General features: G+C 38.9%; 2 long non-coding RNA genes across 3 annotated transcripts; one reads left to right on the top strand and one right to left on the bottom strand.

Annotated features, from left to right (window-relative positions):
• Positions 1-1,170: 1,170 nt before the first annotated feature.
• LOC136019169 (uncharacterized) lies at positions 1,171-13,141 on the bottom strand. The gene is made up of 3 exons (XR_010614765.1): positions 12,859-13,141; positions 12,029-12,090; positions 1,171-1,276 (listed from the first exon to the last, which is right to left on the bottom strand). It is a non-coding gene; the product is annotated as an uncharacterized LOC136019169 (long non-coding RNA).
• LOC136019168 (uncharacterized) lies at positions 12,759-23,407 on the top strand. 2 transcript variants are annotated; one of them, XR_010614763.1, is made up of 3 exons: positions 12,759-13,448; positions 15,443-15,491; positions 23,017-23,407. It is a non-coding gene; the product is annotated as an uncharacterized LOC136019168 (long non-coding RNA). The 2 variants fall into 2 exon arrangements; XR_010614764.1 differs by lacking the exon at positions 23,017-23,407 and adding an exon at positions 15,819-16,918.
• The last annotated feature ends 548 nt before the right edge of the window (positions 23,408-23,955 follow it).

Below are 23,955 nucleotides of genomic sequence, written 5' to 3'. Positions count from 1 at the left end.
AAAAACTGTTCAAGTTTTCTCTCTCAGTTCAGCAAAATCTCTGAAACATCACCTATACACAAATTCTCTGAAACCACGATCACATTGAATTTTCTGAAACTTCAAGACAAATATATCTGGACCATAACAAAGAGAAAAAAATATGTACATACCAGTTATGTATAGTTACTTCTTAACTGTAGTAAGATACCAGCTGTGATACTAGCTTTAAAGTGCTACAAGCACATCCATCTTTTTAGGAATATTTCTTTTTCTGGTACGCTATTATAGCCATATAAAACTATAATAATTTTGTAAGTTTTCTAAAATAGTATCTATTTTAATTGCAATTTCCAAAATCAAAATATAAAAACTGAATTTGAAAATATATAATTCATTTTTCATAATTACTCCATTTCCAGTTAATTTCTTCATTTTATGCAGATGACAATATTAAAATCTAACATTGAAATTTGTAAATGGCTTTCAACACAAGACGGACTTTCCAGAGCAAGTCCAGAGGTGGGCCATGAACATGGTCAGAGAACTGAAGCACCGCTTCTATGGATACAGGCTGAGAGAGTTGGGCCTGTTCAACCTGGAGTAGAGAAGGCTCCAGGGAGATCTTACAGCAGCTTCCACTGCTTAATGGGGGGCTACGATAAGTCTGGGTAGGGACTTTTTACAAGGACATGTAGGAAATGGCTTTAAACTGAAAGTGGGCAGACTGAGATTAAACATCAGGAAAAAATTCTTCCCTGTGAAGGGTGCTGAGGCGCTGGCACAGGTTGCCCGGGGAAGCTGTGGCTGCCCCATCTCTGGCAGTGTTCAAGGCTAGGTTAGACGGGGCTTTGAGCAACCTACTCTACTGGAAGGTGTCCCTGCCCATGGCAGGGGGGTTGGAACTAGATGATCTTTAAAGTCGCTTCCAACCCAAACCATTCTACGATTCTGTACCTCCTGAAGAACAAAACCAGTCATGCATAACCAGTTATACAAGTGACATCACCGTTCTTAACATCTGGCAGTGTCAAACTGCTATTACATCATTAAGTACCTTTTCTAATTTTGACAGAGATAAACCCAACGCAATAAGGAAAACTGCTTTATTAGTGAGATTCCCGTAACTTCATATAGGATAAATGTAAAAGATATGGTACTTACAGTGAATTCACAGAAATCAATGCTATCAAGACTTTTGCTTCTGTGTATTCTCCCTTTTATTCTTCTTAAAGAGGGCTTTCCCTGACTTACACTACAGGTAGCACCATTGGGATTTTCAGAAGATGGAGTTACCCTGCCAAACAAAAACAGCCACATATTAGACAAAGAATATATGCTTTTACTGAATGCATTTGCTTAAAGTAGAAAATTTACAAAGTAAATAAACTTTGCCATGCTATACAAAGAAGGAATGCCATTCCAAGCTTCATTTTCAATCAAGTGCCAAAATAAGACCACAAAACTATGCAGAAATCAAGCTCCCACCAAGTCCACCACTGCTTGCAGATGTAGTCAAAACCGTATCATATTCATCATTTTTGTACAAAAGAGAAAAGTATCGGGAAAAAAAAGACCGACTGGAGAAAACGTATTTAATTTCTGAAAAAATAAGGAGAGCATTTTTCTCTATTAACTCAGTGAAAAACTGAGTCCTGTGATACATGTTGATGGCTGTCAGTTAAATCAGAAAGAGCCTGGCAGTATCTGCTTTTGACCTTTTCCAGTTCGAGTGCTAACGGTACTTCACCTATTCTAGCAATGAATAATGATGAACAGTAACGAAATTAGTAAGACCTGTTAAAGTAATAGAGGCAATATATTAAGGAACTACACTTTGTAAGGCCTTTCATCATACTGTAGTCTACACACAGTCCATATACAGACAAGTCCATTAACTAAAATACTGCGAGCAAGCAATCACTATTTCAAGGAGTTTGGTGGAAGTTACTGAGTAAGTGGGGTTAACAATTAACCAAATATATTAAGGTTTTTGAGATCAATATTTTAAATGCAAAATAGTCTCTAGTCAGTCTGATACCACATTAGAAGAAGGAAAACAGCATTACAGCAAGTAAGCTCACCAAGAATCACTCAAAACCATAAAATTCTTAATGTACAGATTTACGCTTATTTCTCAACTACAGCCGTAAGAGAGTTCAAAAAATAGTTTAAAGGAGAAATAATACACATCACTTGCATTTCCTAAGACTTTGGACAGTAGTTCAGTGGTTTTCTCTATAACATTATGTTTCCTCTCCCCCCCCAAAAAAAAAGTATTCCAGGTCCTTTTACTTAGCATTAACAGCTTTGGTACACATATAAATGTTTTTACAAAAAAGGAAGAAAGATGATGATGTCTTATAGATACGCATCACCAAAAGGACATTGCCCAGTAGACCACGTTAGCACTCAAAATACAAAATTCAAGGTGCAAAATACAGTAACCACAGGCTGAAGATACTTGTTTGATCAGTGAGACTCCTAGGTCTACACAGCTTCATCGTAAGGATAGAAGGCATAAATGCCATCTTCACAGAAGGCTAGGGAGAAGTTGCAATAAACACACTTAACAAACAGATGTTTATAAATAGAATAAGAGATTAAAAAAGATAAAGCCTTTCATTTTTTGTTGAATTACTGTAATTACCAAATCCATACTTTGTTTTCATATGCCTGAGGTCTTGGGGTGGCTTTTTTCTTTTTCTTTTTTTTTTTTTTTCACATGCGCACAGACACACACATCAGCAGCTTGATGCAAGCTCTCTTGATAATACAGTAATTTGTTTTAGATGGTTTTTTTTCCTTTGGGTAAATTTACTGCCAACTTTTAACCACAAAGACAAATAAAAATTTCTAACTGAAGATTAACTGTAATATTCATTTTAGCTACATTATAAACATCCTGATAAAACTGCATCAGGTATTTTGATAGAATCATAGAATAGTTAGGGTTGGAAAGGACCTTAAAATCACTTAGTTTCAACACCCCCGCCATGGGCAGGGACACCTCACACTAAACCATGCCACCCAAGGCTCTGCCCAACCTGGCCTTCAATGCCACCAGGGATGGAGCATTCACAACTTCTCTGGGTAACCCATTCCAGTGCCTCATCACCCTCACAATAAAGAATTTCTTCCTTATATCCAATCTCATCTTCCCCTGTTTAAGTTTTAACCCGTTACCCCTTATCCTGTCACTACAGTCCCTAATGAATAGTCCAGCCCCAGCATCCCTACAGCCCCCCCTTCATATACTGGAAGGCTGCTATGAGGTCTCCACGCAGCCTTCTCTTCTCCAGGCTGAACAGCCCCAACTTTCTCAGCCTATCTTCATACGGGAGGTGCTCCAGTCCCCTGATCATCCTTGTGGCCCTCCTCTGGACTTGTTCCAACAGTTCCATGTCCTTTTTATGTTGAGGACACCAGAACTGCACACAGTACTCCAAGTAAGGTCTCATGAGAGCAGAGTAGAGGGGCAGGATCACCTCCTTCGACCTGCTGGTCACAGTCCTTTTGATGCAGCCCAGGATACAGTCAGCTTTCTGGGCTGCAAGCGCACACTGAAGCCAGCTCATGTTCATTCTCACATCAACCACCACCCCAAGTCCTTCTCCGCAGGGCCGCTCTGAATCTCTTCTCTGCCCAACCTGTAGCTGTGCCTGGGATTGCTCCGACCCAGGTGTAGGACCTTGCACTTGGCACAGTTAAACTTCATAAGGTTGGCATCTGCCCACCTTACAAGCGTGTCAAGGTCCCTCTGGATGACATCCCTTCCCTCCAGCATATAAACCAAACCACACAGCTTGGTGTCATCGGCAAACTTGCTGAGGGCGCACTTAATCCCACTGTCCATGTCACCGACAAGGATGTTGAACAAGACCGGTCCCAACACCAATCCCTGACGGACACCACTCGTTACTGGTCTCCAGCTGGACATTGAGCCATTGACCACAACTCTGTGTGTGCGGCCATCCAGCCAGTTCTTTATCCACCGAGTGGTCCATCCATCAAACTGGTATCTCTCCAATTTAGAGACAAGGATGTCGCGTGGGACAGTTTCAAACGCTTTGCACAAGTCCAGGTAGATGACATCAACTGCTTTACCCCTGTCCATCAGTTCCGTAGCCCCATCATAGAAGGCCACAAAATAGGTCAGGCAGGATTTCCCCTTAGTGAAGCCATGCTGGCTGTCACCAAGCACCTTGTTGTTTTCCATGTGCCTTAGCATGCCTTCCAGGAGAATGTGCTCCAAGATTTTGCCAGGCACAGAGGTGAGACTGACTGGTCTGTAATTCCCCGGGTCTTCCATTTTCCCCTTCTTGAAAATGGGGGTTATATTTCCCTTTTTCCAGTCGTGGGGAACTTCACCTGACTGCCATGATTTTTCAAATACGATGGCCAGTGGCTTAGCAACTTCATTCGCCAGCTCCTTCTGGATCCATTAAATTCTGAGTTAAATTCTGAGAAACATGACTGGCTAGTAGAGTAACACACTTGTTCACAGAACAGAAACTACAAAAATGCCAGGGATTCCCTGCTAAAACATCTTAAAGAATCATTAAGGACTAATTTCCAAAGACAGACAATTGCTCAGTCTGAACTCTTGTCCCACAGAGTGTGACATTTACAGTGACAGTACATTACAGTTGTATGACTGTATCTTCTGTGACTGAGCTCTCCAAATATCTCTGATAAAGTTAATCTAAATATAGGTAACTGTACATATTCTGAGTCCATGTCAAATGCAGTTGTTGGAGCCCACAGAGAGATCCTCTGTTTCCGTACAGTTAGAGGTCTATGCTTATTCTCTTTCCAGAAAATCTCTGATCGCTGCCTATTTCATTACTTATCACTTGGGTCAATAAATCTTCACATGTACCTCTTGCAAATTAAATACTTGGTATATTAGACTTCTTCCTTACACTTAATAGGAAATTTATTAAACAGCTGTAAGCTACATTGTGCTTTTCTCAATTAGAACTATATCTCAAACCACTTATTCCAGTGCCTTACCTATAACCATGCATTTAAGGGCAAGTCTTCTGGTATGTGCAATGTTTTCTGATACTGAGAAGCCTTTACAAAAACATCAAATAAGAAAAACCCCATGTGAAAGAAAATCAAATTAAAATAACAGGCTAATCAAAGTTGAGTAGTTTAAACAAGGACCTAAACTAATGATATGTTTTGAAGGCCCTTCCACTTGGGAGCTCCACTCTTTAAAGCTACTTGAAAAGATGAGCTCTCTGCCTCAGAATCCACCCATCATTTAATTTCTGCAGAAGAATAAATTATGGCTATTACTTGCTAGTTTCTGAGATTCAGAAATGCTTTTAAAATCACATTTAACTTCCAAAATATAATTTTATGGGAAGTAATATCACAACTGAAAGATTCCCTTCATTTCTTTATAAAAATAATTAATTTCTATATTAATGTCTTTACAAGAAAACAAAGTATTATTCAACCAACCAAAGAAAAGTCCAATCAGTATCATTACAGGGAATCGAGAAGCTCTGCACCGTATTTTGCACCAAAGGAAGGATATGAGGCGATACATTCAAATTTAGAGAATCATAGGGGTTTGATTCTATGATTAATGAGGAAACTTTGCGACAAGTGTAAAGAAATTAAACATCAGCTTCTCCAGTGCATCTGCTGCTCCTACAGTTTTAGCAAAGAGAAGCAATAACAAACCTGAGACAGGCTTGGATCTATTCCAACCCGACTTCTCAGAATGCTGGATGCAGCAATGAAACTCTCAGTAATACACTTCCAGTAACAATTGTGCAGCACTACAGCAGGAATTCTTTCAAGTACCAGAAATTTCCACAAGGAATACAACTCAAAAGTTAAGACTATAAAGTTGCAAGATAAACACAATCGTATGCCTTACTGAGTTCAAATACATGAGACAAGGCCCAAAGTGTCTGAGTTTGACTTGAAACTACATTACGCAAAAATCTAAAGAATAGCTTTTGAAAATCCTTCTCACTTTTGAATCTTGCTTTGTCTTCTCAAAGCGTTCACTGTAATTGAGAAACAGAGTTTAATATCCTTTAATGAAAACTGAAACTATAATGCAATTTTCTATGGTACTAGCATCTGAACCTTAGGTTTAAAAAATTAATTATTAATTAAGTTTACTATATCTGATCATCTCCTTCCACCTTTTATTTGTATAGCTTAATAATAGAAAAGTAATAAATGAATTGCTAAGTCACTGGCTATAGTACATGCACCAGAGGTATAGAGGAATTATCACAGACTAAAGCAGAAAGATTTGTAAAGGCCGTTTAAAAATATCTGCAGTTTATAAACTACTTCAAGACAAGTACTCTTGAATAAAAGCCTAGGAATTACATATTCAAGGCAATCTAGAGCTTTAAAAACTGGAATATAGCACCAAGGTCTTTGAAGGAGTGAACAATTTTAGATGCCTTGTTTGAAATGTGTCATTTCTATTCAAAGAATACATTTAATATTCGGGAAACACACCACCTTTCTAATGGAGCTCATCACAGGAATCCTAAATTAAGGCACCCCAACTCATTAGGTTTTGGAAGTTTTACACAAGTAAAATTGAACCATTTTGTAAATCCTACCTGGAGCCTGAAGCCCTTATTTATTATCCCCAATTCTTAAAACAGTTTCATTGACCTTGACTGGTTCCTGATCATATATCACATTACATAACCATGACTCTAAATTATTTCTCTAGCTTGTAAAATAAGGAAAAAAACCTAACATTTCCAGTATCTGTATTCCACTGATGAATATGCTAGCCTAACAAAACCCTACACAACAGTGTCTTCAAGGTACAGCATCACATCAAGGGCTAACAACTTCATATACATCATAACACATTTAGGTAGAATGTATGTAACAACTTTTCATTAATAAAAACCATTTATATTCACCTTTCACATAATTACTATTTATAACAACTTTCAATGTCACCTAGCATGTTTTTGTAGTTACACTTTGTCTGAAACAACTAATGTAATGTTGTTTTCTAGACAGACCAGTTAGATTGAACATCCTTAAAGAACCTAAAAAATTCTCTTCTTTAGCAATTAAGAGTTTTGAATTTTTTTATAAAAAGACATCAGAATAGTCAAAACTCAACTATTAAAATGACACATTTTCTGTATTAATTTCCCAAGTGTAGTATTAATGCCAGAGTTAATGCAGAGAGGACAAGGTGTTGACAAGGAACTGTTTAGCCTCAACAAGACTTCCAGTGCTGACATAACTATTATGCTTTTCATATACTGCAAGTTGCCTGCCTATCTCATAAAAAAGCATTCAGATACCTCTAGCACATTATTAGAATGGTTTCACAACATATAATCCAAACTTCTCAGAAACTTCTACCTCTGGCAGACAGATCTCAGTCAATACATGTACAAAACTTCCATAATTATGCCTTCCCATCAGAAGACAAGACTTCCTCAACACTACAGAAAGCACATCAGCTGGACTCAGCTGAATGTGATCAGTACACCTCCTGGCTAAAACAAAAGAGTGGAAAACCTGAAACTTAATCCCACTGATCAGACTGAAAACCTAACAGCTACAGTTGCTTAAAATTAACGTTTGGAAAAAAAAAAGGGGGGGGGGGGGCAAATTTAAAACAATGGCTAGTAACCCTGAGCAGTCAGCTGCTATGATAAATTCTTGTGCACCTCTGCAAGTTATCTTCAGTTGTAAGCACAGTATCCTACCTCCATCAGAAGAAAATAAATAAAGGAATTAATTTACAACATGAAGGGTAACAAGTTAAAACTTAAAACAGGGGAAGTTTAGATTGGATATAAGGAAGACATTCTTTACTGTAAGGGTGGTGAGGCACTGGAATGGTTTGCCCGGGGAGGTTGTGAATTCTCCATCCCTGGTGTTCAAGGCCAGGTTCGACAAAGCCTTGGGTGGCATGGTTTAGTGTGAGGTATCCTTTCCAACCCCAACTATTCTATCATTCTATGAATAAATCCTTATAATAAACTAAACTGTTACCCAACTTCAATGAAATATCAACCAGAACCAGTAATCAAAAATTGAAAACATCCATTCTGGTGATCTGTATTTTTCCATGTAGCTCTGTAGAGACACCCAAGAGGTTCAATCTTTGATGATTTCTTTTTCCTATATTAAAGTGACATTTTCCATTATTTAATTATTCTATATATGACTCTGCTTAGGACATAAATAAATAAAACAAATAAACAATGGCACTCTTTTCTCTAGGGATGTTCTAACGATTAAAGAGAAATCCTTCACTACAAGCTTGGACCTTTACATCCAAGCCTCAGCCTGAATACAAACCCACTGAGTCAACAAAGCTTTTAGATGAGTGCTTAATTCCAGCCATGCTGGTTACTCCTCACTGATTTCAAATAAGTTTACTCTTATGCTTGGAAATAAAAGTGCCTGTACGGTATCTTACAAGAAGCAGCTATCATTTAACATTTAGACTTCTGTCTTTTAACAACAGTACCAAACATGGGAATTGGATCCTGTCAAAAGTCGAATTCTGTAGTGCAATGCCTTGCATTCTTTTCCGTAACCTAGATTGCCTCAGACAAATAACAACCATTTTTAAAAGATGCAGAAAATTTAAATATAGAACAGTCTCAGCTATTTCCATAATATTCTTTACAATGAAAACTTAGCACTGACCAAACTTTTTGTCTTATTTCGTAACTCCGCACAACCTTGCACCAAGGGGAGTATAGGGGGAGTAAGCCAAAGCAGAGAAAGCCTTTCAGAGTAGAGACAAATGCTGTAAGAAATGGGAAGAAATATTACTGAAGGAAATTACTAGGGTTGCTAGGATATCCTCTTCCTTTTTTTGATTTGACCGCCTGCTCTTTCTCCTTGCAGCAGAGAAGTATAATATTCAGTGTGACAAGAAATTATGGTCTACTTGTGTAGTCCCCCTTAATAATGATATAGCATTCCCCTGTTGTAAAAGCACTCAGGTTGCACATATTGGGATTTCAGTAAATATTTATGTCCATTTACTGTTTTAAGGTGCTCCCAGGTCAGTAATTAGTTTTTCTTGAGCACCTTAGCAAATGTTAGTCTGTGCTGCGCTCTACCTAGCAGCATAATGATAGTGGGGTTTTTATTCAAATACTGTCCCCCAGCAAGACAATTAAAAACATCCTACTCATCTCATTTAGGTTCCTACATATTCTATTACAGTGCTGCACAAACGTGGGAAAGGGTTTGAATCAGCAGTCTGGGACTCCAGCAACTTCCTCTGTCACTAAGGCCAAAACTCTACTGCCCCAAGCAAACCTCATCGTAAAGTGATCTAGCTCCACATTAAACACAAATCAGTTTCTGGCCCCACCATTTCCCACTGCAAGCCTGTGGCATAGCTTCCTTCTGTTTGTTCAACTGTCTACTTAATTCTCAGCTAGTTTGTAACAAGTTGCTCTTAACCCATCATTGTATATCTGTGTCCTCTGTTTCGGTTTTTTTTTTTTCATTTGTAGCTCTGCTTTCATGCATCACAGAACAAACTTACATTTTTGGGGAGAAGATGGAGAAAATTAGGAGTGACAGATGCTCTATAAAGAAATAAAATATTGCTGTTACCTTTTTCATTTTCTTTCAGTAGGATTCAGGTGGATTATCTCCACCAACAAGATGATGAGTATTTTAACCCTTTTTCATTAAATTATGTCTTTGCTTCCACTTACAATATGTATTAACGAATTAAAGAGTTTATTAATCTGATAGGTTAAACAATGTTGCACATTTTTAAACACAAATAAAATGAGATTTAAAGCATCCTCTGATTATAGACTGACTTGATTTATACATTAAGTTTTTTTGAGATTCCAAGGATGGAGTATTGGAACACTCTTTCGTTTTACTTTTCAGAAATATGCACTAATATCACAGTGATTTTGATAACAGCAACATTCTCTTCCAATACTCAGGATTTCTTAATGCATTATTTGATGCAGACTACGCACAAACAAGAAAAAACTAACACGTACCCTTAAGCATTTCTCCAGATTCATTAGAAAATAGTATTTCATCCATAAGCATAAATTCTATCCTTACAGATTATGCCTAACAGTATTAAAATTCTCAAAGGAAATGTGAATACATAACATCATATCATCATAAGAAGATCCTACAGACATGCTTTCAAATGCTCAAGTCATAGGTCTCCCTAAAATTAAAAAATGTATTTAACCTTATTTTTCCTTAACACTTTGCACTGCAGCAACATGATGTCAAGTTACAAATGTTATGAAATGCAATGCTTATAGTATTAGTGACGATCCACTATATTGTTTTGCTGTACCTCAAAAAAGTACAGTCTCTCACCATGAAACTAGGCAAAACAGAGCTGATCTAACTTCAATTGAAGACATTAAGTATGAGTTAAATTGCGTTCTTTCAGACTTACTTTTAAAATATGCAAATATAGATAGCTTCACTTAAACACTCCAGCAAAGAAATCATTTCCAAGTAGACACAAGAAATATGAAATAGAGCAATCGTTACCATTATATTACCCAAAATCTAACTTCTTAAAAGTACTAACACAGCAATACATACATTGCTGCACACAGACAGGAGTGGCACTTGGGAAGAATAAAATAGGTATGGCACACTATGTAACTTACATAATCAATATCAAACCACCAAATAAACTGTAACAATGTCTGATTAAATATAACTTATCTGTATGGCAACATATTTTTGTCTTAGACATTTGATCTTGTACATTACAGGTAGGCACAAATTTGCCAAATTTTGTTCTCATCTACGAGGAATAGTGTGTTTGGGAAATTAAGACAAAAAGCTTATTAGTTTTACATTATGTTTCTTCAAGTGATGTATTTCCTTGGCATTGTTTATGCTAGCTGACAATGATGGGGGTGTGTAAAAACTCTATATTCTACAATTCATGTAAGGCCTTTTCTTGTTACAACTGCTGACATAATATTTCTGGTTATGAACTACCTATTTGTAAATAAAATTACCTATCATGTCTTCTATGATACTTTACTTTCCTTCACTAGGAACATGAAAGTATATTGAAAGAAAACATGCTTGACCATTGCCACCTAAACATCACTCATAGATACGAAATTCTCAGTGCACAAATTAGTTCTTAGTGTTCTCCTCCCAGAAAATCTGACTTCACAATTTCACATATTTCCTCCTTACAATTGTCCTGATGATGACACACACATCCCATTGCTTCCATCAAGCTAACAGCGGGCTCTTACAAGTCCATGAGTGACTGGGTTTTGCAGTGCCATATGCTTGTCGGTGCCCTACTCACCCACATCACACCATTATATTTTAACACATTTTCCATAGTATATTGTTGATTCATCCAGAAAAATCAGTTCAGCACACAATCAGCGAGCACGAAAGCAGTAGAAACAAGTCGTGGAATTTTTTTAATAAAAATTATCATGTATGAACGGTACTGCCTCTGTGTCACTCGCTACCCTACTAGCCTTGGATCTCCCTCTTCCCGTTTTTTAAGGCCAGCAAAAGCCGGGGCTGGGCTGCGAGCGCGGCCCGGGGCGGGAGCCGACACTCTGGACGCCAGGCGGGCAGCAGACCCCGCTCCCGCGCCCCGCAGCCGAGGCTGCCTTAGCTCTGCTCCGACAGTCGCCGGACCGCAAGCTCCCTGGACGGGTACGGTGACCCCCGTGAAGGAGTCATTCCGCAGGAGAACCGTGCTTCCAGCCGCGCAAAGCAGCGGGTGTGCTCCGACGGGCCCGGGAGCGAAGCGAAGCGAGGCGCGGACAGCTCCACCGGCACCACCGCCGCCTCCCGGCGTTTTCCACAAGACGGGCGGCGAATTCACCGGGCACTTTCTGCCCCGGAGATGCCCGCCCGGAGCCGCAGGCCCGCTCTCGCCCGGCACCCCTCACGCGGCCGTCATGCCTGAGGGAACCCCCCGCGACGCGACGCGACGCCCGGCCCGGCCGTCCCGCCGCGCTCCCCGCCCGGCCCGGCCCTGCCCGCAGTGCCGCTAGCCCCTTTTGTGCCTACTCACCACAGCTTCCTCTTTAAGGGCATCAGACTGCCCCTGTTGGAGGCGGTCACCCCTATGGCCATCTGTAAGACAGTCAGGTATTTCTGATACTTCATTTTGCCGTCGCCCCCCCTGTCCCTGCCTCGTCCCCGCCGCCGCCACCGACAGAGTCTCTCCAGCCGCTGCATGCAATCATCAAATTTTTATTTCCAGGCATCTGCCGTCCCTGCGTCGCGCTTCTTCCCCTCCTCCTCCTGCCTCGCTCCCTCTCTCTCTGCCTCCCCCCCCCCCCTTCCCTGGCTCACGCTCTCCTCCTCCTCCTGCCGCACTCCCTCTATCTCTGCCCCCAGCTGACGCTCTCCTCCTCCGCCTCCCGCCGCGCTCCCGCTATCCCTGCTCCAGCTGACGCTCTCCTCCGCCTCCCGCCGTGCTTTGCCCTCCCCCGGGCCCGCGCTCCTCTCCTCCTCCCGCTGTCGCACTCCTTTTCTCAATCCCCCCCCCCCCTCACCTCGCGCTCTTCCCCCCCATTTATTGCCGCGCCTCCGCCTTGCGGCGCTCCCCCTCCCCTGCACGCTCTCATGCTCCCTGCACCTGCCCCGGAACAGGCCGCTCGCCGCCCCACCACACCCCGTTTCGTTCCTCCTCACCTGGGCTGTCGCCCGGCACCATCCTTCTCCCCTCACTAGGCCTTCGGAGGGGCCTTGGCCTCCCCCTCTACACCCTCGCCCCACAGGCCGGGCAGCCGGGGGGGCCGTTCCCCCCCTTTCCCCATAGGCAAGCAGGCCTTTCCTGCCGGCTCTGCCCCCTCCCGGTTCCAGGGGTGTTCCCGTCCCGCTCCCCTCCCCAGTTACCTGGGGTATCCCGCTCCCGCCCATGTGGCGCAGCTGCTGCTCTGCCCTCCCGCCATCAGAGGGGCGCCATGCCGAGGGCACTGCTCTCGCGCTGCAGTGCCCTCTCCCCGCCGCTTCGCTGCCTTCGCCTCTAATCCCATTAGCGCCTAGAATAGCCCCATTTTAATTATCTTCCCCCTGCCCGGCTAAAAATGACCTTTGTGGGCTAGCGGTAACTGAGCTTTGGAGGCAAACGCCTCACCACCTGCCGGGGCGGCCGTGTGGAGGCAGTGTGGGCCACGGAGGCAGGAGGCTGAGGGAGAGGTGAGAACAGAACAAAGGCGGGCGTGAGGTTAGGCTCCGTGCAGGGCGGGGCGGGGCAGGCGGGCCCGCGACTCCCGCCGAGCCCCCTTCAGGTGAGGAGCAGTATGAGGCGGCTCCCGCCGCGCGGTGCCCTGCGCCTCCCCGAGCCGCGGGCATGCGGAGGAAAGCCTCCGAAAAGCCCAGCGAGGCCACGGGGAAGAGGAAACAACCTTTTCCCCGTATTATTTTAATGTAAGGAAAGCAACTACAGTTCGTTTGAAAATCAGATGGTGATTAAGTCAAGCTAAGTAAGTATTACATATATTTAAATAAGCATTACATGTTTTTAAAAAGGTACCCACCGTCTGGATGCTTGAGCAAAAATAGCTGGACATGTAACTGCAGTGGCCTTAGGTGTGACTCAGTTACTATTACAACTTTAATCTGGTTTATGCTTTCCTTCTGAAGTTTCACATTCAACACCATGGTGTTGGACAAGTGCTTTTGGAATTAATTGAATACTACGGTACAATATAATCAGAGACATCCTCAGGGCAAACATTTCTCAAGTAAAGGGTAGCACTTAGCAGACACATTGGTCGATAGTGGTGGGAAATACTTTGGCTGGAGATGTCTGATATGAATGAAGCTATGCTGAAGTGACAATTTTTCATCAAGATGCCGTAATGTAAATAATATCGAATATTTGCCCAGAGTTAAGGTCCTAAGGTGGCACTGTCAGGTACGAAAAATGCTGTGAACGACATTGACGCTTTATGGCTCGGAGACGAGCATTTCAGTGATTGTCTATTTTGTGTGTGTGTGTAATATATACCTCAAGACTGTACTAGGCTGCAGTCTACTTAGGCCTGTTCATTATGCAGGAAGCAGAGAAGATAAATATATTGCTTATAAGCACAACAGATTTTAATTAGAAACATAATAGTTGTATTAGTGTTGTTAATGAGATGGATGGCTTTGCATTTTCAGCCAAGAAATCTCAGTTAGTGACACAGAATTTCAGGACATTTGTATCCAACAATTTAAAAGAATTCAAGTGCCCAGTATGAGCCTGTACATCTACAGCTCTCAAGACACTCTTAATGAGTTCTTTGTCTTTGGAGAGATCAAGCATTAAAAGCAATGAAGGGTGGCTAACTTGAAGTTATTAGGAAAGTTAAGGAAGAGGAATTAATTTTTGTACTTAAATAATGTTAGTAGTATAATAACTGGAAAATCTATGTCTTCCATAGACAGAACATCAAATCAGTTTGAAAACCTGTAGGGATGTTACTTTGCCTTAAAAACTGTAAAATGAACACACATTGCTTTATCCTTCTGTGTATTTAGTCATCATTAGCTGACTGAAAAAAACACTGCTTGCCCATACAAGTTACAAGAAGGTAAGTGTGGGCTGGATTTTATTCTCACCGTCATTAGCAGAATGCTAGCTACATTGTAATTGAAATAGTCATTTACATTTGTGCAATCCTATCAAGAATATAATTTTCACCTTGAAATGGTAGCACATGTGGACTAAAAGAATGGTGTGGCTATGATAGTTTGAATATCACATTTCAATTTGAATGTTATACCTGTCAGAAAAAAATACAAGTTATTCTTATATAGAAATTATTGAAAAAAAAAATCTAGTCTTAATCTGATTGTAGTGGTAGGAATTTCGTAGATAAGATACAAGAGAAGCTGATAAACCTCAAAGAAGCAGGTATACTTTCAGAATTCTTTACCTTGTAAAAGGGCTCTTTATGAGAGAGTCCCAGAACATTGCTCTTCATTTTTACAGTAGCAGGTTTGGGACATAAATTTATTTTAAGTATCTGTATGCAAAGAGTTAAGAAATTTGCCAACAGTCCCTTGCATAAAGACTTACGATGGAGCCTGGCTGCATATTCAGATCTTGTATTCAACTTCTTTAAAAGCCTAGAATGTGATTCCTATTCTTAATGCAACAGAAATTCCTAAATTTGTTTAAATTTGCAAAACAATTACAGTTATTCCAGAAGTAGCTCTATAGTTTTCAATAATTATACTCTCTCAATCCGGTATTAACAAATTAACTTGTTTTGTACATTTTATATATCATCTTCCATACTTCTCAATGGGCATTACAGAGACAAAACCAGATACTAATGAAGAGATTTTATCCTCTAATTTTAATTGGCATTATCTCTTGTTTCTCTTTAGTGTTGCTCAATCATATATTACCTTTCAGAACATCTTACTTGAAGCACGTTTTATACAGTGGAAAAAGTAAGAAGATCCTGTCTTTTTTGCCTTTCAGATGAGCAGCCTATTTTTAACAGGAGTCAATCAGCAGCCTCCAGATTAAGGTAAGCATCTGGACATCCCACTGTTAGCTCTGAGGCCTGTGTGGACCCATTAGCTGAACGAAGTCCAAAATTTATATGGCCGATATCTCTGCAAGAGAGGCAGTCTGATCATATTTCTCAAGGCAAACTCCTCTGCCTGACAAGATACTCTCCTTCACTACAGAAAGCTGAAAGATGCTTATATTTCTTTGAACCTAGCATGCATTTGAAAAACAATTTGATTCCTCTAAGATTACTTCAGGTTAAGAGAGTTGTTTCATAGGGTTTTTTTCAGTATAAAACCAAGGAGAAAATTAAGATGCTAAGCTCTTAATTTTATTTACTTAGGTAACTTCACTGCAGACTTTACCTCTAAAGAAGCTCTATAGTCTTTCTACTGCTTACAGTCCATGATACATCTACCTCTTCTGAAGCCTGTCCCGAGAATGACCTTCCAATGCACTTGGCTCAGAACAGACTGATCTCTTAGATAATTACAAGTTACAATATTATGTATGACTGCTGCACTTGAATGGATGTGTGATTGGGACAAAATCCACTCATGATAGTATATTTATACTAGGACAGTGATGTATCTAGAAGATAGATGGATGGTACCTGCGACAGTGGAGTTTAATGCTAGTGCATGTAATCTAATTATTCTTGGCCCATGCCTTGACACTTTTAGATGGAGAGTAGGTTTTTGTCAGCAGCAGGAGACTGACTGGCTGCAGCTTGGAGGATGCCACTGAAGCAGTTGTATATTAGAAGCTCCTATCACAAGCTAAAAAGGGAGTGTAATTGTATTTTCATCCTAAACTGTGCCTCTCATTTTTTTCAGTCTCAATATTGTCAGAATGTATATGAGATTCAAGGTAGTGCAAAGGAAGATTTTACAGCATTATCTACTTCTGCCAATTTAAGATTTGATTTCAGTAAGCCTGTCCCTAGAACAGGGATTATAGAACCTTTTCTTGCTTTCCGGTATCATTAGCCCGTAACACATCCCTGCCCTGCCTGTTGTCACTAGGTGCCATCCTTTTCAAACTCTCACCTGTCACTCAGTCTTGACTGAGTTCACAGGAGAAGGAGGCGCATAGGTCTGACTCAAAAGACTCTCAGGAGACATTACAGAAATGCACTTTTAAAAGTCTTGGCTATGCTTAAGTTACTTCAGTGAAGGAGGTGAGGAAAAAGGAACCACACCTCTAAGGGACACAGGTGTGCTGGTGAACGAGCAAAAATACTTTTTTTTTTTTGCTCATGTAGCTTATGTTGTTCAGCAAACCTGTATAGGCTTACACTGTCTGGCAAAAAGCAAAAAAAAAAAAAAAGCTTACCAGAATAAATGGCATCTTAGTACTGTAATGGCCACATCAGCAACCTTTAAGGGTAGTTTAGGCGTTAATGACACATTTGAAGCCTTTGACTGCATTCATTTTTAGGTTGTCGAAATGATATTATAACTAAAGCAAACACTAAATAAACTTGTTGCTTGTTTTATGGTATATTAAATAGCATATTTTATTTGCATTTTAGAAGAGTCTTAATTTTAGCTTTACTCTGCATATAACAGAGACCTTTCATAACTTTATGTTGTCCATTCCAGATAGTTCTCAATACCATGCTACTGTGTACACTGAAGAATTAACATTTCATTTAAGATATATCTGTTCCCCTTGATGGCTTTTACTCCAATGATTCATAAAGAAATCTTGATACACGTCACATTCTATGTTTCTGTGGTATTTAATATGATTTGAGAACATTTTATTACATGGTTCAGTGGTAAAGTGGCAGAGACTTCCAGAGACTGATATGACGCTGACATTAAAACATGGCATGACTAACCTCCATCTCTAAATTAATCTAAATCTTCCTGTTTAGGAAAGAGGATTCTTTTTCTGCCGTAGTTGTTAGTAATGTTTTATTCTGTTAATTTGTACAGTTAGTCAGTTATAATCATAATATTTATCAAGATTTATGTTAACCAATAGCAATAATGCAGATCCTTCAGGCAAGAAAGCTACTGAAACAGACCTTGCCATTTCTATGTCGTGTAAGCTTCATACATCTCCTACTTTCTTTCCAGAAAGAAAAAGAAAGGGATTATACTGGTCTAAGGCAAAGAGTTCCTTAGAATCTACAAGCATGTCAGATGCAGTGACTCTAGGGTTTATTTTCTCTTTTCTCAAAAGTAAGAAAAAAATGTTTGTGGGTTTCCTATCTATGCATTTACAATACACAATGCTGTGACTACTTCTCATCTATTAGGGCTTTTTATATCCACATTAATGTAGTTATTGTATATAATGCAAAACCTTTTTCTGGTCTATTACTGTTTCTTCCATAAACTCAATGTGACCTGAAGATCTATAAAAATACATACAGTACCATCATGAAAACCAAACAAAAACTTTTGGAGGAATTTTCCTATCACACTTTACTGCACAATTGACCATCTGCAAAAGGAGAAGTCTTCACATTTCTTTAGTGTCTTCATGACAGGCTAGTTAAACTATGTGTCTAAGCGGGTATGGTAGTAAACTGGCAGAGTCATTTGGAACTAACTTGCATTTTCTGAAACAGTTCATCCTAGTTATTCGTTTGAGCTCCCAAAGTAAAAAGAGATAAGTAATTTTGCTTTGGAAGGAAAGAACGTTTACCATGTTTTCTCAGAAGAGAAAGAAAATTACTTTCTTCTTGATAATCCATGACTATGCATGCAAGCAAGTATCCCTCTTTAGCAACTTTCAGGGTTATTTGTTAATGGCTTCCTGTACCAATAGTGCTACTGGTATTCTGCCAGTTCTGATGTGGAGCTGCTTTATACTATGACTATCAAGTTTTAGGTCACTGCAAAAATAAGAATACTATCAAGGTCAAGAATTCAGGCTAGAACAAAGTGGACTTGTACTGCTAACAGCCAGTATTTTTACATTTACCTGTTTCTTTCAAACTTGTAATTCTAAGATATTACTCTTAAAAAAAAAAAAAACACCAAAAAATCAGACCAAAAAAAAACCAAAACCCACCCACTAAAACCACCTTAAGTCAAAATTATCCAAATATCACATTATTCCTGACAAGCATGACCCTGTCATAGGATTAAATAAGCTTAATGTAGAGAAAAAAAAAGAAGAAAAAAGCATATGCATGAATTCCATTAGTGCTCTCTGATACGGCTTATTCATGTAGAAAACTACTGGAGGGAAGAAATCACCAAGCATACAATTTCAGTGTGAGATGCAAAGAAAAAGAAGCATAAATAACATCACTTTCCGGAAAAGATTCTGAGAAATAGATTGCCATCTGCAGCACATCACGATCTCAGTACACAAACATCTAATTAATTAGTCTTGCTATCTGATTATTGTTAGAATTGTGAGAATATGTAACTCTGAGGTAAAGTGTGACCAGAACTTGCTGTCCTTCTGTGATGTAAAGTTGCTAATAGCTTTCATTTTTAAACACTACGCCTGATGAGGAAGCCTCCAATCACACAGTATTTAAAAGAGAAGGGAAGATTGTGAAAAGCAGGGGACAGTGATGGTTCCTGAAGCAAGGGCGTGGAATTCAGAAAAACAAAATATTAGAATATTTGAGGCTGAGAAAAAATACGTGTAACTGAACTGTTGTAGTTGCTGTTGTGTTATAGAACCACTGTGAAAAACCAGTAAGGAGGACCAGTTCATAAGATTATACTGAAGTGTCTATAAAGACTACTTTGTTGTATTTCCTTTACATGTTTTTAGTTGAATAGTGAGTTCTATGCATGGTAACTATACACATCATGATAAATAGAGCAAAATGAGAGAGAATATTACTTAAATTTGAGGACTTTCTCCTGTCAAAAAGTATATACATGCCTCAATTTAACAGTAGTAATTAATATTAGTAGTAATTCAGACCCTTATTTAGCTTTATTAAAATCTTCAAATAAATGATGATAGGAATGTTTCCACATCCATGAGATACAAAGCCTGAAGGCTAGCTGGATATTTCATGAATGTATTGAAATTGTTCAGAATCCTATATGAAGGCTGTTTTATATGTCTAGTTGTATATTTGCACGCTTACTACAAATATGAAAAATATTTTTCACTTTCAGGAAGAAAGATGTTCTCATTACAACGTCTATGACTGTTAAAGCTACACTATTTTGATCAGATTATCAGTATAATGAGAATTAATGTAATAGGATTTACTATAATTGGAGGCAAGTATAGAATAATCTACTATGAAAAGAAGACAAAACCTTAATGGAGCTCATTACAGGGATATTGTTTATGTTAATTATTCACTTTTTCTTTTAAATTACACTAAGCCTGATTTTATTCCTTTCTTTTTTTTTTTTTTTGACAAAATTTTAACAAAAAATTTAGCCCAGAAGGTTAGTAATAGTCAAGTATTACTCTTATCTGGGCTTCAGTAGTGGAATTAAATATAAACACAAAATAACTAAAGGACTGCAAGCTGCTTATTTCATTGTCCTGTCTGAATTAAAGATAAAATGAAAACAAAAAGTATAAATAATAGTGATAACAAGACTTTTACAGCCTTGATGAAGGGAATAAAATTATAATTGATGGTTTTAAGTCTATAAGTGCTCAATATGTTCCTGTCATTCCAGTGGAGGGACAACTACATGAAATTTTGGTGCAGATTGAAATCTGTTTCCCAAGTGAATATTCTGTTACTATATACCTGTCTTTTGTAACGTCCCGATAGATCATAAAACTTAAAATACACACAGTAAGCCTAGCAGGTAGGAACCAAAAAATGAAAAGCTAACAAAAAATTATAGCTAAACCTAATAACAAAAGCTTTGATGCTGCAGGGAACTATTTTTGTGTGTATCTGGGACTACACCTGGTGAAATAATCAGCTCAAACACAATAGGTTGAAGGATTGGATCCTAGGATCTTGCTTTTGGTTCCATCATGCCATACCCTGGTGCCATGGTATCCTATTCTATTGAGACATTTGATTAGATTCAAAATATGGTAGTGGGTTACAGTTTGCATCTATAAAGTTTTAAAAAATCCAATATGACTCTGTTCAAGAGCAAAACCTGTTTGTGCTGTTAAGAACCTGCAAGATTCTAAGACCTCCAATCTTTTAGTCACTAAATTTTTAAGAAAACAGCAGAGATAGAATTTGTAACATTCCAAGGAGATGAAGCCCTCTGATTAGTGCGTGTGCTATATATATATATATATATAAATATATGTAAGAGAGGTAAAAATCAGCCTAAAGGAATTCTTGAACCAAAGTTTAAAAAGATGTTTGAATTTCTGAGAGCCTAACTTTAGACAATATATTCTATGTCTGACAGGGTATCCCAAGTTCTTGTTCAACTTTGAAAATATTGGTCCAAATTAATATAAAATATTTTTAATAAAACAATGTGAGAAAAAAAAAAATATGCCCTTAAAATGATCAGCAACTGGATCACATTCTGTCAGGAATATAGAAATATAGCATATAAACCACATTTTAGTTTCCTTCAAGACCATCTAACACAAAATAGAGATCTGTTCATTCCAGATATATGTATTTTTTAATATCAAACATGTTTTAGGTACTTCATTGATTACATAAGGGATTTACAATCTTTTATCTTCTTTTATCAACTGGTGTCAAGACTTTTCCAGACTCTAGTAGGCTATTTATAAACAATAAAAATTCATGTGCAGATCAATGATCTTGCTACAAACCACATTTTTGTAACAAATAAGCAATTTTCTGTCCTCTGCTTCAGAGACGACATAATCAATTCTAGCTTCTCTTATACACTGCAGTTATTGCTACCTTTGGCATAGATGATCTGGCTCCAGATTTGCTGTGAGTAGACCAATGTTTTTTTTCAATTGCCCTGGTATAAAAATAAAACTGCCTTTATGGCATTCCTGATGTTACGTTATCAAATTGCATAAGGCCCTATATCCTGGAGGGCCTTAAAACACATGAATAGCAAAAGGGAAAAGGGGATAATTAAACAACTTTCTATTCTTCCTTTAACACAAAGCACAAAGGTTTGGGTTGTTTGGTGGAGTTTGTTTTGGTTGGTTGGTTTTAGTGAAAAGAATAAGGTAAATAATGCACTACCAAGATTTTGTCTGATAAAGTAAGTGGATTTAAATCAACTTCCGTTCTTATGGCAGTTTATGTAGCATTTTTCTGATCAATTCAGCTTCTCTTAGTTGTTTTTACACATTAAAATAACTGACACATGTACAGTACTGTTCTACAAGATTTTATTCACCTAACTTAAAATTGGTCATGACATTAGTGCTCTCTACTACTAACATATTTCTGCTTCCTAACATGTTCCAAAAATGAATTAGCAAAAGATATGAAATGAAGGTATATTTTAATACACTCCCTGTCCTTGCCCTTTATTTGCCTCTTATTTAACATTTATGTTTGGTGCATCCAAAAAGAAAGCAAGACCTTGATAGGGCCAGGTGTACTCAGCTGGAATAAAATACCAAGGCCACAGTGAAGTTGCTATTTTACACCATGTAAGGGTTTGGTAGCATAGGCTATTCCATGTGTTTTGGTGAGTGCTTGAAGCAGTATTTCTAATGAGTGTTTTCCTGGAGCTGACCTGGATAGTATCTGTCTTGAAATCTATCATGCTGTGATCTGCACTGCTACAAAGCCAACATACAGCACATTAACAGTTACAGTATAATTACTCTCAGTATAATCCACAATTTTTTTTTTCCTTATTACACATTAGCAGATTTGAGAGCTCACTTGCTGTCTTGCCAACTAAGCAGTTTACCTACATCTGCATAGAAAGAGCACCTAGGCCGTTATGAAACTGGTTCTTACTCAGCACTGTGGTTTTTTGGGAGCTATCCATTGGCTCTCTGGTCTTTGAAGCAGCAAGACAGGATGCAACAAAAATTAAACTCTGATGGTTTTAGTTTCAGTTAACCCTACTTTTTGATTCTGTGAAAATTCCTCAGTAATGTGAAAAGGGTAAATTTTGTAGATTAACTAAAGGAGCCATAAACGGAGATCTCTCCTGGCACCCTAAACATCTCTGCAAATCTGTTCATTTTATTGCAGGAGTGCAAACTCTTCCTTAGAACCATCTGCACCACTACTAAGATTTGAAAACCAGAACACACAAAAACAGACCATTGCTTAATGGTAATGAGGAAGGGCACTCTCAAACCCACTGCATTTATGTTCAAGTCAACTGTCCAAGCAGCTAGAGTTCATATTCATTGCTCTCACTCTCAAGTGAAAGATACAAATGCTACAAAAGCTCAGAGCATTGCTCTGAAGAAAATTGGCTGATTTCTCACGCTAATCTAGTGTGACATTCCTCCTCCAAAACTTTGCCTGGACCTTAGCGACAACCAAATTGAATGAATAAAGCAGTGACCAGACACACACACACACACACACACACACACACACACACACACACAAGTTTTGTCTTGTGTTGTGCTATGCTATGAAAAATAAAAAGCAGTCAAGATTTAAATGGAAATAATTAAATCAAGCTTCATATCTTCTGATGTAGGCAAAAGTGATGATGTTCCACTTGTGAGTGACTTCACAGTGGCTGGAGATGCCCTTTTGCAGTGCAGACACTAAAAGAAAGCTCACAGATCTCAATAGAAGACAGAAGACATAGTGTTTGTAGGAACAAAGAAAAAATGCCAGCATTTGCAAGTACTCAGTGCAAAACATTCTGGTGATCTGTGCACATCATTGTGACAGCAACAATAAATCACAAGCTCTGCAACTGTTCAGAGGGAACGTTTCCTGTGAACCTGAAGCCAAAGACTGAGGTGGGTCACATTGTATTGGAGTCACTCATTTCAACAGAGAAGTTTCTTGTTATCTTATTATTCAAAGAACATACATCCCATCTGTCTTGGGCATTTATGAGATTTTATGACTGTGGTACCTACACTGTGAACAGAACAGAAAGTCTCTGTTCTTGCCTTCCTGTACTTTCATGTGAACACACTTCTAAATAATCTGTGTTATTTTTAAATTCTATCTTCTACTGCAACTTCTGAAAAGCATCCCTGTCTTAGCACTGTGCTCCAGTTTTTATGTAATTGCATGATGTACTAAATACCTTCAGTTCCCACCAACTTCTGTAAATTTTTACAATGTAGTGCTATTCTACCAGAATATAAATTCCAACTGATTTACACAACTTTGATCCCAGTGATTCCCAATGGGTGGAATGCCCACAAAGAAAAATCGTTCAGCTTAGCAGTGGGATAGAATTGTCCAGAAACATTTTCAGAGAGTTTGTTGCTAGCTTTTATTGTGCTTCCCCCTCCATTATCATAAGCTATATTTTTCCTTGCAGTCTGTTGGAACTGTTCTAGAAACCACAAAATTAATCTTGTTTCACTTACAGAGTGACAATGTTGTCTCCTATTCATTTACCAGGAATACTGAAGTTATTCATAAATTGTGCTGTGCATTTGACATATAGCCA

Source organism: Lathamus discolor, chromosome 8 (genome assembly GCF_037157495.1).
Source record: "Lathamus discolor isolate bLatDis1 chromosome 8, bLatDis1.hap1, whole genome shotgun sequence".
Lineage (NCBI taxonomy): Eukaryota > Metazoa > Chordata > Aves > Psittaciformes > Psittacidae > Lathamus > Lathamus discolor.
The sequence above is the reverse complement of the archived record's forward strand: the minus strand, read 5'-3'. Positions and strand labels throughout refer to the sequence as shown.